At 45.9% G+C, this 15,607-nt stretch overlaps 1 protein-coding gene across 3 annotated transcripts in view; it reads right to left on the bottom strand.

Annotated features, from left to right (window-relative positions):
* ACVR1 (activin A receptor type 1) overlaps nucleotides 1-11,949 on the bottom strand; it is an 81,326-nt gene extending 69,377 nt beyond the window's left edge. For all 3 annotated transcript variants that reach the window (XM_073545660.1, XM_073545659.1, XM_073545658.1), the window contains exon 1: nucleotides 11,563-11,949. The gene's annotated coding sequence lies outside the window, so the exon portion shown is untranslated. The remainder of the gene's footprint in view (nucleotides 1-11,562) is intronic.
* Between the last annotated feature and the right edge of the window lie 3,658 nt (nucleotides 11,950-15,607).

The raw sequence follows: 15,607 nt of genomic DNA on the forward strand, positions 1-15,607 counted from the left end.
ATCACTGTGTTTGACGCCGACGAGCGACCTCATTGGCGACACAGAACTCAGGGACACAGGCTGGAGTCATTCAGAATAGCTGCTGTGTGACAAGGTACCAAAGACCGCCAAGGTCGTTATATGGATCGCCAGATCGTTGCTGCGTCACTGAAGAGATCTGCCTGTTTGACATCTTACTAGCAATCATTTAGCGACGCACCAGCAATCCTTACCAGGTAGTATCATTGTCGGGATCGCTGGTACGTCGCTATGTAAAACGGGACCCCAACAGTTCAAGGGTAAGGGCTCATGCAGATGTCTGTGCAATTCAGTCAGAGCACAGACTGGCCGCGTCTCTCCCGACCCAAGCGTGACAGCCCCGTAGCAATGCATGAAGATGTGATGCTCCGGTTGGGAGACTTGCGGCCAGTCCGTGCATTGCTGTCCGAGATCACACCGATTGGCACAGATGTCCGAATGAGCCCTAGCCTAGTCGTTTAGGAAGAACTTGCCTCTAGATCCCCATAGAACTTTATAAGCACCAACTACCATCTCCTATCTCAAATATCAACTCATGACAGATTTTATCCATGAATTAACAGTGAAAGATCAGACCGAGAGGAGAAAGAAGCAGGTCTCTCTGATAAGATATATTACAAAGTTTCTTATTTACATGTGTACTATTGGGTTAAAAATTTAAAATGAATAGTCTTTAAATTTACAGATTAAACTATGCGACCAAAGGCAGATTGGCTTGTGGCCATTGTACGGAATTCCATGGAGTTTTGTTTAGACTATATCAATAAGTCATCGTAAAAGATTTCAGATTTCTCCGCAAAAAAACAAATATCTCACTCAGCCTGATAAAAAGACTGGGCCAAGATGTGAGCTACCATGACCCAATACTTTACTATGATTGAAATGAGGGGTTACATCACTGCAACAGGAACCCACAGGACAGGAGACTGCTTGGTGATCGCTAGATGCCCCAACCAATCCGAAGAACAGGGCTCTGAAGTTCACGGTTTGAATGGAGCGATGGTCCAACATGTTTAGCTATTTCCAACAGTCTAAGGGCAGGTGGAGACGGCAGTAGGTTCTCTCATGCAAGAGAATTGGGTTGATTATGCTAATATCACTCTAATTAGCGTGTGATCTGATTTTCTCAGATAAGGAGAAGACAGACAATGATGAAGATGGAGGAATCTTTTTCCATCAGTCCGTGGAATTTTCACTGCACTCGGATGTCATCCACGGGATTCATTGACTTGCATGGCCAAATATCTGAATATTGGATCAAACTCGAGCATGCAGCAATTTTTTTCTTGGACCGATTTGGTCCAGGTTCAATCAGACGCTTTTTGTTAAATAGCTCTTGAACCAAATCCGCAGGTGAAACCGCAGGTCAAAAGACCTGCAGTTTTACCTGCGGATTGCTCTGCGGTTTTGGCCTGTGGTTTTTCATCTCCTCAATGGAGGAGATGGCAAACCGCAGGAGAATCCGCAGAAAGAATTGACATGTCAATTCTTTCTGCGGATTGAAAACCGCAGATAATCCGCGCGGAAAATTCCGCACCGTCTGCACTGCGGTTTTTGATTCCCATAGGGAATCATGGTAATGTACACCGCAGCGCTGCGGAACCGCAGCAAAATCCGCAGCGTGTGCACACAGCCTTAGTGTTTATTTATGAGTTAAAGATATCCAGGCAAAGGATATACCAGAGAACTGGACCTTGAGCTCACTGCCCACAAGAAATCCTTCATCCATTTTTTTTTTTTTTTTACAGTCATGTAACAAGTTATCTTTAATATCTTGGCCAAGACGAAAGGATTGAAAAAAAAATCATCTTGGTCTCCTCCTCATACACTAGACCGTCTAAGCCAAGACATTAGTGCAGGAATGTTGCACTTCAAACACCTCCAGCTCCTCTCCTACCTTATAAATGGAGGAGAAGGGGGACACAAAACTCCATTTGTAATACTTTCCAGGCACTTTTCCAGAATGCTGACATGTTCTGATGTAGAAATCCCGGAGCTTTCTATGCACTTTTATGAGCTGAGTGGGTTCACACATCTTTTCCTGTTGTGGAATGAATCCATTTTTTACTGCTTTTTTTTATGTCCAGAGTGCTAAAAGGTATTTCTGAGATGAAGTGCCACAAAGGACGGTTAATGGAGAAACCATAACTTCACCTCAACAAGGACCTGTGAATGAAGTTCTCATATAAAGGAAGCCAGAAACATGCCACAATCACAGGACAGATGATCAGGCCATGGAATAAAAGGCCAAACAAATGAAGTGTCGGGCAGCAGTTTGTCGCTACATGCAAAGACTAAAGTCCCTAAACTGGATAGGGGGTAGATACTTATATTCTCGGTTAAGATTAAACGGGAATGGAGCATTCATACATCCATATTACTGGATATGATCTGCACTCACACTTTAATATATGACCAACCAGCATATATAAGGCAGTCAGCTCTGGTCGGGAGACCCACAATCGGGCTGAATATTTTATTCCAAGCATAGGCATGTGAATCCACCCTTATGGGTCGCTCACACCACTGTAATTTCCATCCAAGTGAGATCCGACAAAACATTGGAACACACTCAGACTAAAATTATTCAACTGAACCATTAACATGTCCATTTTTTTCCTCAGATAGAGTCAGATCAAGTCGAGGGGTGGCGGGGAAAATTGCTGTATGTCAAAATTTGATCCAATATTGGTAGTGCACTCGGCCAGGCAAGTCAAATGAGCTGGTAGAAATCATTGGACTGAACTCGGATGTCATGGACTGACAATGGTGAAGATGGAGAATTACATTTGTCCATCTTCTCCTCAGTGGGCTCCGATCTGCTCATCCAAGAGAAACTGATCACACAATGCCGACACTCAAGAGTATAATTTTCATAAACAGCCCGATTGTCTCAGATGAGAAGCTCTAGCCAAGCCTTAGATTTCTGCCCATGAGTGTCAATCAACCATATGTCAAGACGACTGGTGTTCACTTAAGGATCCTTTACATCGCCTGATCCAAACTGAATTGGGGCAAAAGATTTGGTTATATGATCGACTACCCTTTAGGCTGCATTCACACATTCATGTAAGCTTTATCACCTTGTTGAAACTGAACGACTTTTTTTTCTCTGGTGTCATCCAAGTTGCATCGTAGTTCCTGCCATTTTTTTTGGTCACTGAAGCAGGTAAAGTGTCGGAACTTTTTTTTCCCATTGACTCTTCATGTATCAGTTAAAAATGGATAAAACTCAGATGGCACAATGAAGTACAAAATGTGCCATCCTTTTTGCGTGGATCCCCATGAACAATGATGGCCAATTAATGGTCTGATCCCAAAACAGATGAGAATAGGAGCTGCACTGAGCGTCTCAGACTGAAGACACGGACCCGTTTTAGAAACTGATGTGTGTATGGCTCAATGAAACTTTGGGTCTGTGTGCCGTCTAAGAAAAAAAAAAAGTGAAAATGACCGCACAGATGTGTCACATGAATGTGGAAATGTAGTCGTATGAAGGGACCATATTGTCGGCACACCAATCATCCAATCGTGTGATGGGGCCTTAGAGAGCGCCCAATTTAGATTTTGCCATGTGTATGTGAGCGGAGTCTGCAATGGAAAACATCCACCATATTCAGATGAACCAGCCTTATCTGGTAACCGATCTGAATACAGAGGTAAGGTACAAGACAAGAGAAAAGGTGTGCACGTGACCTAATGTTTGCAGATCTTTAGATTATACTGCAAAATCTACACATTCGGTTAAGGTCCCCCATACACGATATATAGTTGTCAGCCCGCCAACAGCCATCGTGCCTGACCGCCATACACAGGAGCGCTCACTTCGGCCGAGTGCTCCCGTGTTTTCTGTGAGAGAAACGTCTTCGAACAGCTCTTTCAGAAAACAAAAAGGATGCCATTGGAAATCAACATGCCGGATCCTCCTCATATCGTGGGGGAGAGAATTGGGTGTTCCTATACATAGACTGTCGGCTGCTCCCCGACTTTAGTCTAAGGTGTATTGGGCTTTTAGAGATTCACAAATTTTAGAAAGTGATGGGAATATCCATTCCCCCATGATATCCTATCAGGTAACTACAACCAACCATGTATCTCATCTGTAGACTTTACCAACATGGTACCTGCAAACTCACGAATTTATGAAGTAACTCACAAGTCACAGTTCACTAGACACTTTATTCTTTCGGCTTACACATGGGAGTACGGTTATGAAAAAAAAAAAAAAAAAAAAAATTGGTCAACATGTCAGATGTATACTCTTGGGATCCAAGTTTGGTCCATCAATATGCCATACACCCCCGTGTGAAGAGCTATTTAGCCCATGTAGATGGGACTGATTTAAATAAAAGGTTTTAGCACTTTGATGTCCCATTGCCAACATGTCCGCATTTCTTAGGGCATGACCATACTTACTAGGAATGGTGAGGCTTCCATAACATTAATGTTCCAAAACTTGAGTGTGGTGCATCTGCCTAGCCAAAACAGATATTTACTGGTGGGAAAACTACTAGTGGTAGAGACCTAAAGAGACATAACTGAACTATGGACACCGCCAGGGCAAGGGTCAAACCAACACTTATGCACTTTTTAGCAGCAGCACAAAGTGCCCGCCCACCACCAACGATGGGCCCCGAGGGGTCTTAACCCATTTAGGTCACCAACTTCTATTACACACCTGCTTTTTAGAAAACATGACATTTAGACATCCTTCCGCCCACCATTACTAAAGTCTGTCCCTTTGGATAAAAAAAAAAAAAATGAACAGGACAGACTACACTCCCTTCTTGTAAGGTTAAGTTCACATGAAAAATAGTCAATTTCTCATCTGCATGCCCATTTTTTGACAACCATATCACGTCTGTTTTTATATATTAACAATTAGAAAAATATTGAAAGCCAAAAAGTTTAAACATTTGCATTGGATGTTTTTTTTTTTTTTTTAACTGCACACCCATTGAAATATGTAGGCGAGTCTCTTCAAAAGAAAAAAAAAAAAAAAAGTCTCATGCGAGTATGTGCAATCTTTTTTTTTTTCTTTGAATTTCATGTAAAAAAAAAAAAAAAAAAAATCAGCCGCACACAAAAGAGAGAAGTCTCCAAGCAAGGTAGAGGCACTACAATATGGATCCAAAAATACAATTGGCTATAAGTACACATTAGATTGTTGGCAAAACATTTTTCATCTGTGCAAAATTTATATTTTTTTCAAAATTAGTTCGCATCGTTCAGTTATGCAAGTCAGATAGAGTATGACCATTGGGAAAAAAAAAAAAAAAAAATATATATATAATAATATATATATATATATATATATATATATATATATATAAAAAAATACATATTTTATTTCTAGGAATTTCTGTAGGCGACAATGCATAAGTCTGCAAAAATAAAAAAATATAAAGGTTGTGTGTGTGCTGTGACCTTCCAATAGCTGCATTCTCAACTCCACAATGCACAGCAGGAGCCAGAACTTTATCTGAAATCAATTAATGCCCTGGTTTCAGACCAGTTAGCGGTGGGTTACTTCAAAGGAGAAGTGAAGAGACCCAGACACACTGTCTATTGTGCTGCGCTTATCTCCAGCAATGTCTGAGCTCAAATCAACAGGAAAGTGCAAATCACGTTCACAGCCCCCATTCTGCATGACAAAAAGATTTTGCACACTGATCATCACCCCTGAGCTGAGCACCTATCATGGGAAACCAATCTGCTTCCAATAAGGACAGAAGATGGCTGCAAGAGTAATTAAAATGTAAATGTCTAAAGCTCATCAGAGGACATAAGGAGAGGGGGTGAGCTCTGTCAAACAGCAAGCTGCAAAGTGGTCTTCAAACCCTTATTAGTACATACATTAGTTGATTTAACCCCTCTGTGCCCTCCTGGATAACCAGTCAAGACATCTGCAAGGTAATCAAGTGTTCTTCAGCAGCCAGGGCTTACATTTGGTTCATGTCATTAGTTTGTAGCGCTTCTGTCCTGAAACTGTCAAAAACAGGATTCAAAGGGAACCCTTGATGGAGCCTCTAATGTGGCTAAACAAAAACCCGAACCCATCTTTAAACGAACAGAAGTATCAACTAATGTTAAGAGAAGCAGACCATCTAATGTGTATTGGGGGGTCTACCAACTCTTCCCGAATGAATGTTCAGAGAGATAAGCATCGGGTATTGTGGGATTTTTAAGTGATCCAAAGAGGTTTGGCAACCACTTCATTCCCTCTCCCTAAAAAGAGCACAAGCTGAGCCAACTGTACATGTGTAATGGGGAGGTTGGAAGGAATATTCATCAGCCAAACGACATCTATTATCGGCCAAACGATGCTTTGTCCGAACGCCATCTCAGCCAAATCACCCATACACAGGAACCCTGCTTTTCCTAAAGCGTTGCCTTGGACTTTTTTTTTATTTTTTTAGCCTTTTTTGTTGCAGTATTTTTTTTTCTACTGTATAAATAAATTAGTGAGCGACTTCCAAATGGAAGCCATCTTGATCAGGTCACTTAACAGCTCTCAAAGCCTGAAACGCATGAAAGAAGCTCAAAATGACTGAAATATAGGCACAGCAAGTAGTTTTCGACATTACAACGCATGTTCAATTTTATTTTCAGTACTTTTTCAGGCGGAATTCAAAACGGAATCCACGTCGCGTGCACATAGACGTATGGCAATATTTACACATCCGTGTCTCACGGTCCGAGCGCTGACCGTGATTTACAGACAGGTCGCAGGACTCCCGAACCAAACTTGACAGCCTCGTAGGTACCGTAATATGAGGCTGTCAAATTTGATTAAGGAGACTCACAGACCAGATCAGTCCATAAATCATGGTCAGATTATGAGGCACAGACATATGAATACAAAATTAGGTGTATGGTCACCTGAAGGCCTTTCACCTGTGTCGCAACTACAGATCTTTGTGTGACTCTGCTACATTGTATCATTGAGCAAGTGAATGTGTCGCTATGTGACCCCATTTACTTGCAATATTCTGTGATCCTGCGATGTAGCGGCGGCACGCAGCGTTCTACAGCCATGCTTCTTGTGTCTCGACAGAATAATTGAGATATATATATATATATATATATATACACATATACATATACACACTGGCTATTTTTTTAAAAGATTAATTAGGTAGCCACAGCGGTGGAGGATATAAACAGAAGAGGGCTCCTGTGCAAGAGCAGTAGAAGGACCCTTCATTGCATTTGTGACTAAAGTAGTGGCTTAGTGCTTAAGGCTATGTGCACACGTTGCGGATTCTGCTGCGGATCCGCAGCATTTCTAGCCCTGCGGGTCTGCAGCAGTTTCTGCTGCGTTGTACAGTACCATTCTTTGCAATGGTAAAACCAAAAACGCAGTGCACATGCTGCGGGTTTTTCCGCGGGTTACAATCCGCAGCTTGTCAATTCTTTGTGTGGATTCCGCTGCGGTTTCACACCTTCACCATTGTGAAGTGTGAAACCGCAGGACTAATCCGCAGGTATTTTGACCTGCGGGTTTTTCTAAATCCGCAGCACTTCCAACTACGAGTGCACATAGCCTAAAGGGCCTGTCACACTAAGAGATATCGCTAGCAATATCACTATAACTAGTGACGTTATAGCGATATTGCTAGCGATATCTCTGTGTCTGATACTTACCAGCGACCGGCTCCCCCGCTGGTTATCGCTGATCGCGCGAGAACGTTCAGGACTGTTTCTCGTCGTCAGCTTCCTGTGGCGCTTCCTGCTGTGAGGACGAGCGACGCGTGGAGCCGGGCGGGAGGACGCAGGATCGCCTGGTGTGACAGGTAAGTAGCGACCCCCGTCCCCAGCGATGTCGCTGGTGAGATCTGCCTGTGTGGCAGCTCACTAGCGACCACTTAGCGATGTACCAGCGATCCTGACCGCGTCATATCGCTGGTCGGGATCGCTGGTACATCGCTAAGTGTGACAGTACCTTTAAGGGGGTTTTACACATAGCGATATCGCTAGCAATATCGCTAAAACGTCACTGGTTTTGTGACGTTATAGCAATATTGCTAGTGATATCGCAATGTGTGATACTTACCAACGACCGGCTCCCCCGCTGTCCATCGCTGATCGCGCGAGAATGTCCGGCTCCATTTCTCGTCGGGCGCTTCCTGCTGTGACGTCCAGCGACGCGTGGAGGCGGGCGGGAGGACGCAGGATCGCTGTGTGTGAATGGTAAGTATCGTGCGCTGCGTCGCTGCTGCATCGCTGTGAGATCTTTCTGTATGAAAGCTCACTAGCGATCATTTAGCGATGCACCAGCGATCCTGACCGCGTCATATCGCTGGTCGGGATCGCTGGTACATCGCTAAGTGTGACAGTACCTTTAAGGGGGTTTTACACATAGCGATATCGCTAGCAATATCGCTAAAACGTCACTGGTTTTGTGACGTTATAGCAATATTGCTAGTGATATCGCAATGTGTGATACTTACCAACGACCGGCTCCCCCGCTGTCCATCGCTGATCGCGCGAGAATGTCCGGCTCCATTTCTCGTCGGGCGCTTCCTGCTGTGACGTCCAGCGACGCGTGGAGGCGGGCGGGAGGACGCAGGATCGCTGTGTGTGAATGGTAAGTATCGTGCGCTGCGTCGCTGCTGCATCGCTGTGAGATCTTTCTGTATGAAAGCTCACTAGCGATCATTTAGCGATGCACCAGCGATCCTGACCGGGTCGGATCGCTGGTGCATCGCTAAATGTAAAAGGGCCATTAGAGGTGGTAGTAGTAGCCCCATTACCACTTGGGCCCCTGTGCTGCTTTAACAATGGCATTTCCACCCCCGAGTTTCAGGATAAGCTTACATTCATGCAATGCATTTTCTTACAGCCGTTTTCCAAAACAGCGGTAAAAATGCTGCACTTTTGACAATTTCAGAAAACCACAGAAAAATACAACGCGGCCACAACAAATGAATACATCCGGTCGGGCCAAACATCACACTTGCATAAACTATACAATTATTTAAACTACAGTCTCAAACTATATATGCAACGTACACAAGTATTTATATTCTTCCGATTTATATAGATAGAACATTTCTCCTTTAAGATGCAGGATAAGATCAAACAGCACCACCAGACAAAACTCCGCTAACCCGCAGCTGGGAAGGATTTCAGGTGTGCGCTCAGATGCACCATCTAATTTCAACCACAGTGCTTCCTTGAAAATTTATCACAGTTTATGGAACATATGCGATGTTTCATTCTGGAGCATTTCGATACTTGATATCGCCAATAGAGTAGTATACAGGGGCATGCTGAATCCTTAAAAGGAATCTTGTCATCAGATTTTTTTTCTACCCCATCAGACACATGCATGATGGAGGGGCAGAGAGCCTGATTTCAGCGATGTGTCACTTATTGAGCTGCTTGCGGCAGTTATGCTAAAATTAGTTTTTCTTTTCTGCTACAGATCTGCCAGCTCTCTGAATGTTGAGCCCTATATAACCCCTCCCACAGCACTGATTGACAGCTGTGTACACCATGCAGAGGCAGAAAGCTGCCAATCAGTGGTAGGGGTGAGTTTACACAGAGTTGATGAATATGGAGCATTACATAGCAGGTTCACTGGTCCTCCAGTGATAATCTCCTGTAGATAAAACTGATTTTATGAAAACTACAAGCAGCCAAGGAAGTGACACATCTCTAGAATCAGGGTCTTTGTCTCTACATTGTGCTGCTCTCAGATTAGGTGTCAAAAACCTGGTGAGAGATTTTCTTGACGGGTCCTACTAAAGAACCTTAAACACTCCGCACCGCTGTTTATTGCCTCAACGTGGGAACATATCCCCATGAAGAAGATTTCATCTAGGGAAGAGTAGCTCCATAAGGGGAAAGTCACACGGCCATATAACTCCGGTTAGGATTGCAACGCAATGTTCAGACTGACACAGGAGCGCAGCAGCGTGTATTTCTATGCAGCTGTCACACTCGGGTTTGGAAAGCAGACGGACAATTCGGGCTCTGTGTCGCGGTCCTCGTCCCGACCGTGCGACTCTCCCTTTATAATAAATATTGTTTAAGGCCCATTTATACACGCTGAAAATCAGCGCATGAGCATTCATAAGAAAACGCAGTCACGATAATCGGAAAATTGCGGCGTTCTTACAGAGAAAGCATGCGCGCTGCATGGGCACAGAACGATTGCATAAACCATTGTTCTGGCCCCATAAAGTTTTGTTGGCCCAAGTGAATGAGGTCATAACGGGTGGCAATCCACTGGTGTATAGGCAATGGGCAGAAGTCAGATCTTACCACGGGAGGCACACATTGCAATGTAGGCCTAAACCGCAGTCTAGTATAGATAATACTAAGGGAATCTGTGGCTCCGAGGAAGCAATAAAAAAAATTAATAAAAAGCAAAACACAATCCCAGCAAACGGGACCCTGCAAGTTCCCAGTGTCTGATAGGGACAGGCCTAAGATGAAAGTCTTACTGGGGGTAGACTGCCATTAGAGGAATATATGAGGTCTGGGAGGAATCACATTTCATGGATGTTTGTCTCCGGTGTTCCCACCCTCCCTATCCCCATCTCTTTAAATAAGAAGACAGCAACAGAAATATATTTGCCTAGTAGTTCATAGACCTCCATCCACCCACACAGATAAACATAGCAAGCAGCAGACGAAGAAATTCCCTGGAGGAACGCTGGCTCTCTTCCCACAGTATGTTTGTATAGTATTGCAGCTAGCTGGGGCTTTTGCTGTGCTGCAAGATACCATGTGCAGGGTCTCACCTCTAGTCCCAAGCAATGGGGGGGGGGGGGGCTCTTATGTTATAAGACCCCCAAAACATATCAGAAGATAAAGTTTATCCAAAGATCATAAACACACAGTGGTCCAAATACCACCACCCCCCCCAACAACCGGCTTATTACAAGAGCCTATGTGCAATGTCTGTTTCTACCCCAGGTCATATAGATTCCATGGCACCGCCACCTGAGGGCCATACAGAGGTCTGTGTCTAGAAGAGAATGCCAGATCCTGTGACAGGGTCTACCAAATATCTCAGGAGACCACTCAAGTATAATAAACAGTAGAAGCCTGGGTGCAAGCATTCTAGGCCTCAAAGAGAAAACATATGACCCCCACAGCTTAGAAAGCCCCCCTATCAAAGATACAATGTGTAAGAGCGCACAAGCCCTCATGCATTCATTGTTTACATATTTATACATTCAATATTTACTTATTTACTTCCTCACTAGCAGTGGGGATGTTACACCAGTCCTCCATTACTATGGAGGAAGGAGACCACCTAGACTTGGACAGACCTCCTAACCAGGTCACAAGGGTGTGCAATGCACTAAGTCACCCAACCGCTTTGGAAGCCCCCCTCTCTAAAAACCGAAGCCCATCCCACTTCCACTCCACCCAGCTCAGTTAATGCACGCCACAGCTGCTGCAGAACCTCAGTGTACACAATGGTGCAATGATCCCTCCAGGAGGGCAGGACTCCCAGCTCCTATGGTGGATACACACTAGCTACAGTGTTGCAGCCGGTGCTGTTGCTGCAGACTGATCTCTTACCTCTGATTTGCAACAATGTTGCCTTTTTGGTGTCGTCGCCGGTTCCGCAGCTGATCAGGAGAACTGTCCTCCTAGGAATCCCATAGACCGGCCATGGAGAGGGCTGAGCAATCACAGCAGTAACAGCGGATGGGGAAGGAGGCTTTCCCCTGCAGCAAGCCTCATCTTCCAGGCAGGACACCTCCCCCTGCACCCAGGACGAGGAGAAAACCTCCCGCCTCCCCCAGCCCCTCCACTCTCTAGGGAGCAGATACAGCCACACTGAGGATCCGAGGGAAAGGACTGGGCAAAAAGTTGTGTGCAGACAGCCAGAGCCTGGGACTGTGTGTGAGAGAGGAGGAAGGGGCTGGCTGCTCCAATGGGTGTCTGGAGCTGTAATTAACCAGGCATTACACATCATTTCCTCCACAGAGGAGAGGAGGGCTGGAGAAGGAGGGACCAGGCAGAGGGGAAGGGAATTGGCTCCATGAATGAGGCAGGCAGGTGAGAGGGGAGGGAGGGGGACATGGCTGGGGACAGGTTCAGCCACATTCACAGGACCCTCATGACACTACTAGCAAGGGTGTAATGGGATAAAAGGGTCATGATAATGGGGAGCAGGTCTCATCAAATCAGTAAAGTCAGCAGAAGTCGAAGAGTTGTGCAGTATAAGGGTGAGTGCAGGTAAAACCGCAGGTAAAATGACCTGCAGATTTGCCTGCGGCTTGCCCCTGCGTTTTGACACCTGGACAATGGAAGAGGTGTCAAACCGCTGCGGAATCCGCAGAAAGAATTGACATGCTGCGGATTTAAGGCTAAGTTCACACGTAGATTTTCCTCCTGCGGATTTTTCCGCGCAGATTTGATGAAATCCGCAGGTCAAATGATCTGCATTTTTCCTGCGGATTTCTTCCTGTTTTTTTTGCAGTTTTTGTGCGGTTTTCCACTGTGGTTTTCCCCCTGCGGATTTGGAGAATGGAGCAGGTGGAAAACCGCACAAAAGAAGTGACATGCTGCTTTTTTGTACCGCACAAAAACCGCGCGGAAAAAAAAACGCAGCGTCTGCACAGTGGGTTTTTTTTTCCATTGATTTACATGCTACTGTAAATCACACTGCGGATCTGCAGCGTTTCTGCGCGGTAAAATCCGCTGCGGATCCGCAGGAAAAATACATCGTGTGCACATGGCCTAATGCCACAGCAAATCCGCTCGGAAAAATCCGCAGCATGTGTGGGTCGCCCTCCCAGGGCTGTGGGGTACTCGGTACCGGGCCGGTGTCAGATGTGAAGCCGACGCTGCAGACAGCTCCGCTGGGACAGATGGTGTGGTGCAGCAGTGATGGTATAGCCCTCCACAGGCAGGGCTAATGTCCCAGGGCAGTGTAGCGGTGGTTGGCACGGTGATGTAGCAGTGCCGTAAGGGTAGGAAGCAGACAAGACACAGCGGGGTGCAATTTCTGTACTTTTACTTGATAACTGCAGTCCAGGGTCCTGATTACAGATGGTATTGGAGCAGGCTAGCCTGGAAGCAACTCAGGGATTCTCTCTCACAGATGGGCTGTGCAGTCTCCTTCCTAGTGCCATGTGGTGTGAAGCACTCCAGTACTTAGTTACTCTAGAGTTCCTCCTGTCAGATGTTCCCAAGAACCTCACTTGCACGGCAGACAGCTGTAGCCTCTCTCGGGGACTCCTCTTTAGTCCTGGCTCTCTATCCAAGCTGCTGTTGTGCCTCAAGTCTTAGATGGGAGTAGGGCATTTACAGCCTCCTACTCCTCTGGTATCTGCTGTAGAACCTTTAGTATCCGTACAGCTGTGGAGACCAGGCTCCAGTTTGTGCGCTCTCAGCTGAGGGAGCTCTCCTTCCTAGCTCAACCTCCAGCTTCCTTCTACATGTCTGCACACTTCACCCTCCACAGACTATCTGACCACTCCTTCCTCTTGGCCCTCAGAGGGCACCCCTCCCCTTAATCCTGGTTCAGAGTTCCCCTTGGTGGCCTGGAGTGGAACTGTGTTGCATATATGGATTGACTGCGAGAGAGACCCATCATTGCCTCCAAGCCTGGCATTACCCTCCCCTGGAGGAAGGCAAAGCCACTGTGGTGACCATACTCCTGGGGGAGCCACATTCCCCCCTAGTGCAAGTCAGCACTCCTGGGCTGAACAAAAACATGAAAGACATATAAACAGTTAAACAATAATTGTACAAGATTTTAAAAATGAAAAATGTACAAAAACCAAGTGTTTCCAAAAATGGTCCTATGATGATAAGTCCAGCATCAATGTCCATGGTCCATTCCTGGGCAAATGGTGAAAGTTTTTGACCACACACAAGTCCTGTGGTTCAGTGTCCATAAAACAAACTCCAAAGGAAACTCTTACAGGTTACCTGTAGGCACAAAACTTGAAAAACAGTTACATATTTACAAAATTTCAACATTCACATTTACTTTGCTATATGCGATATCTAAGGGGTGGTATATCTTGTGTGGTGCGGGTAGACCTGCGTAACTCTAGTGTGAGCAAACTGGGTAGCATTCTCCTACCGACTCTTAGACCCACCAGGGGCACAACAGGTTCACCACTGGCAGGGCGAGGGTTCTCTGGCTCCACTGCTGGCGTGGCATCTGCTACCTGACTTTCCTGATTTTCTTGAGTCCCTTCTTCTTGTGCTACCAATTGGGGAAACAGCAACACTGGCACCACTATAGCATCGTTCACTCTAGTCCAATTCGCAGGGAATTTTCCAAGCACTGTGCTGACCATCTCTTCTTCCACTATGGGCTGTATGTTATCTGGTTCTTTCCTTTCCTTCAACTGGTCAGGACACAACTTCAAGTGATCTCTTGATACCGCTGCTGAGGAGGTCTCTCCTCCATCTTTACTCACAAGGCATACCTTCGTATTATTAAAGTTCGAGGGCAGAATGGTATAAGGTTCAGCTTCCCATTGATCATCCAACTTGTGCAATCTTCTCTTCCTTTTCAAGACTTGCTCCCCCGGCGACAAAGGAATGGCAGGTGCATTCTGATTGTAAAGCTTCTCCTGCTTTTGCCTTGCCTGAGCCAGACTCCTTTCCACGCATTGTTGAACTCTCCGGTACTGTTGCTGCCTCTCCGTGTCCCAATCAGCATCTGGTGACGCCAATTCAGGTGTTAGGACTCCCATGTCCAAGTCAATAGGCAGCTTACCAGGTCTGGCTCTCATCAAATAGGCTGGGGTACAGTTGGTGGAGTTCACTGGGATATGGTTGTAGAGGTCCACCAGATCGGGAAACTTCTCTGGCCACAGATTCCTCTCCTCCAAGGGCAAAGTCTTCAGGAGGTCAATCACTTCCTGGTTCATCTTCTCGCACATGCCATTGGTCTGTGGGTGGTACGGTGTTGTCCGGATCTTCTTACAACCATACAGGTTACAGAATTCTTGCAACACTTCTGCCTCAAAAGCTGGACCTTGATCTGTCAGCACTCATTCAGGATACCCATGTGGTCTACAGAAGTGCTGTTGGAATGCTCTGGCTGTTGTCCTGGCAGTTAGATCTTTGACAGGTATAACTACCAGGAATCTTGAGTAGTGGTCCACAATGGTAAGTGCATAGATGTAGCCTGACCGGCTTGGAACCAGCTTCACATGGTCCAGGGCTACCAACTCAAGGGGCTGCTTGTTGATGATTGGCTGTAGGGGAGCTCTCTGGCTGTCTCGATCCTTTCTGCGCAGGTTACATTGTCCATACTCCCGGCACCACCTCTCAATGGCTTTCCTCATACCAGCCCAGTAGAACCTCTCTCGGAGCAATACTTCCAACTTCTTCCATCCGAAGTGTCCAGCTCCATTGTAGTATGCTTCCAGGACCATTGATGCCTCTCTCTTTGGGACTATCACCTGCCAGACCAGATCATGAGTGCGGACATTGATACTCCTCCGACACAGCTTCCCTTCATAAATGAACAGCCAGCCTCTCTCCTTCCACAACTGCTGAGTTTCTGCAGGGTCACTATCTTGCGTTTCTGCCCAGTCATGATGGGGCAATGGATTCAGGGTGACCTCCTTCAAGCCAGACCGTCTGTTTC

This window comes from Dendrobates tinctorius, unplaced genomic scaffold, assembly GCF_039654945.1.
Source record: "Dendrobates tinctorius isolate UK_male_01 unplaced genomic scaffold, ASM3965494v1 ptg000143l, whole genome shotgun sequence".
Taxonomy (NCBI): Eukaryota; Metazoa; Chordata; class Amphibia; order Anura; family Dendrobatidae; genus Dendrobates; species Dendrobates tinctorius.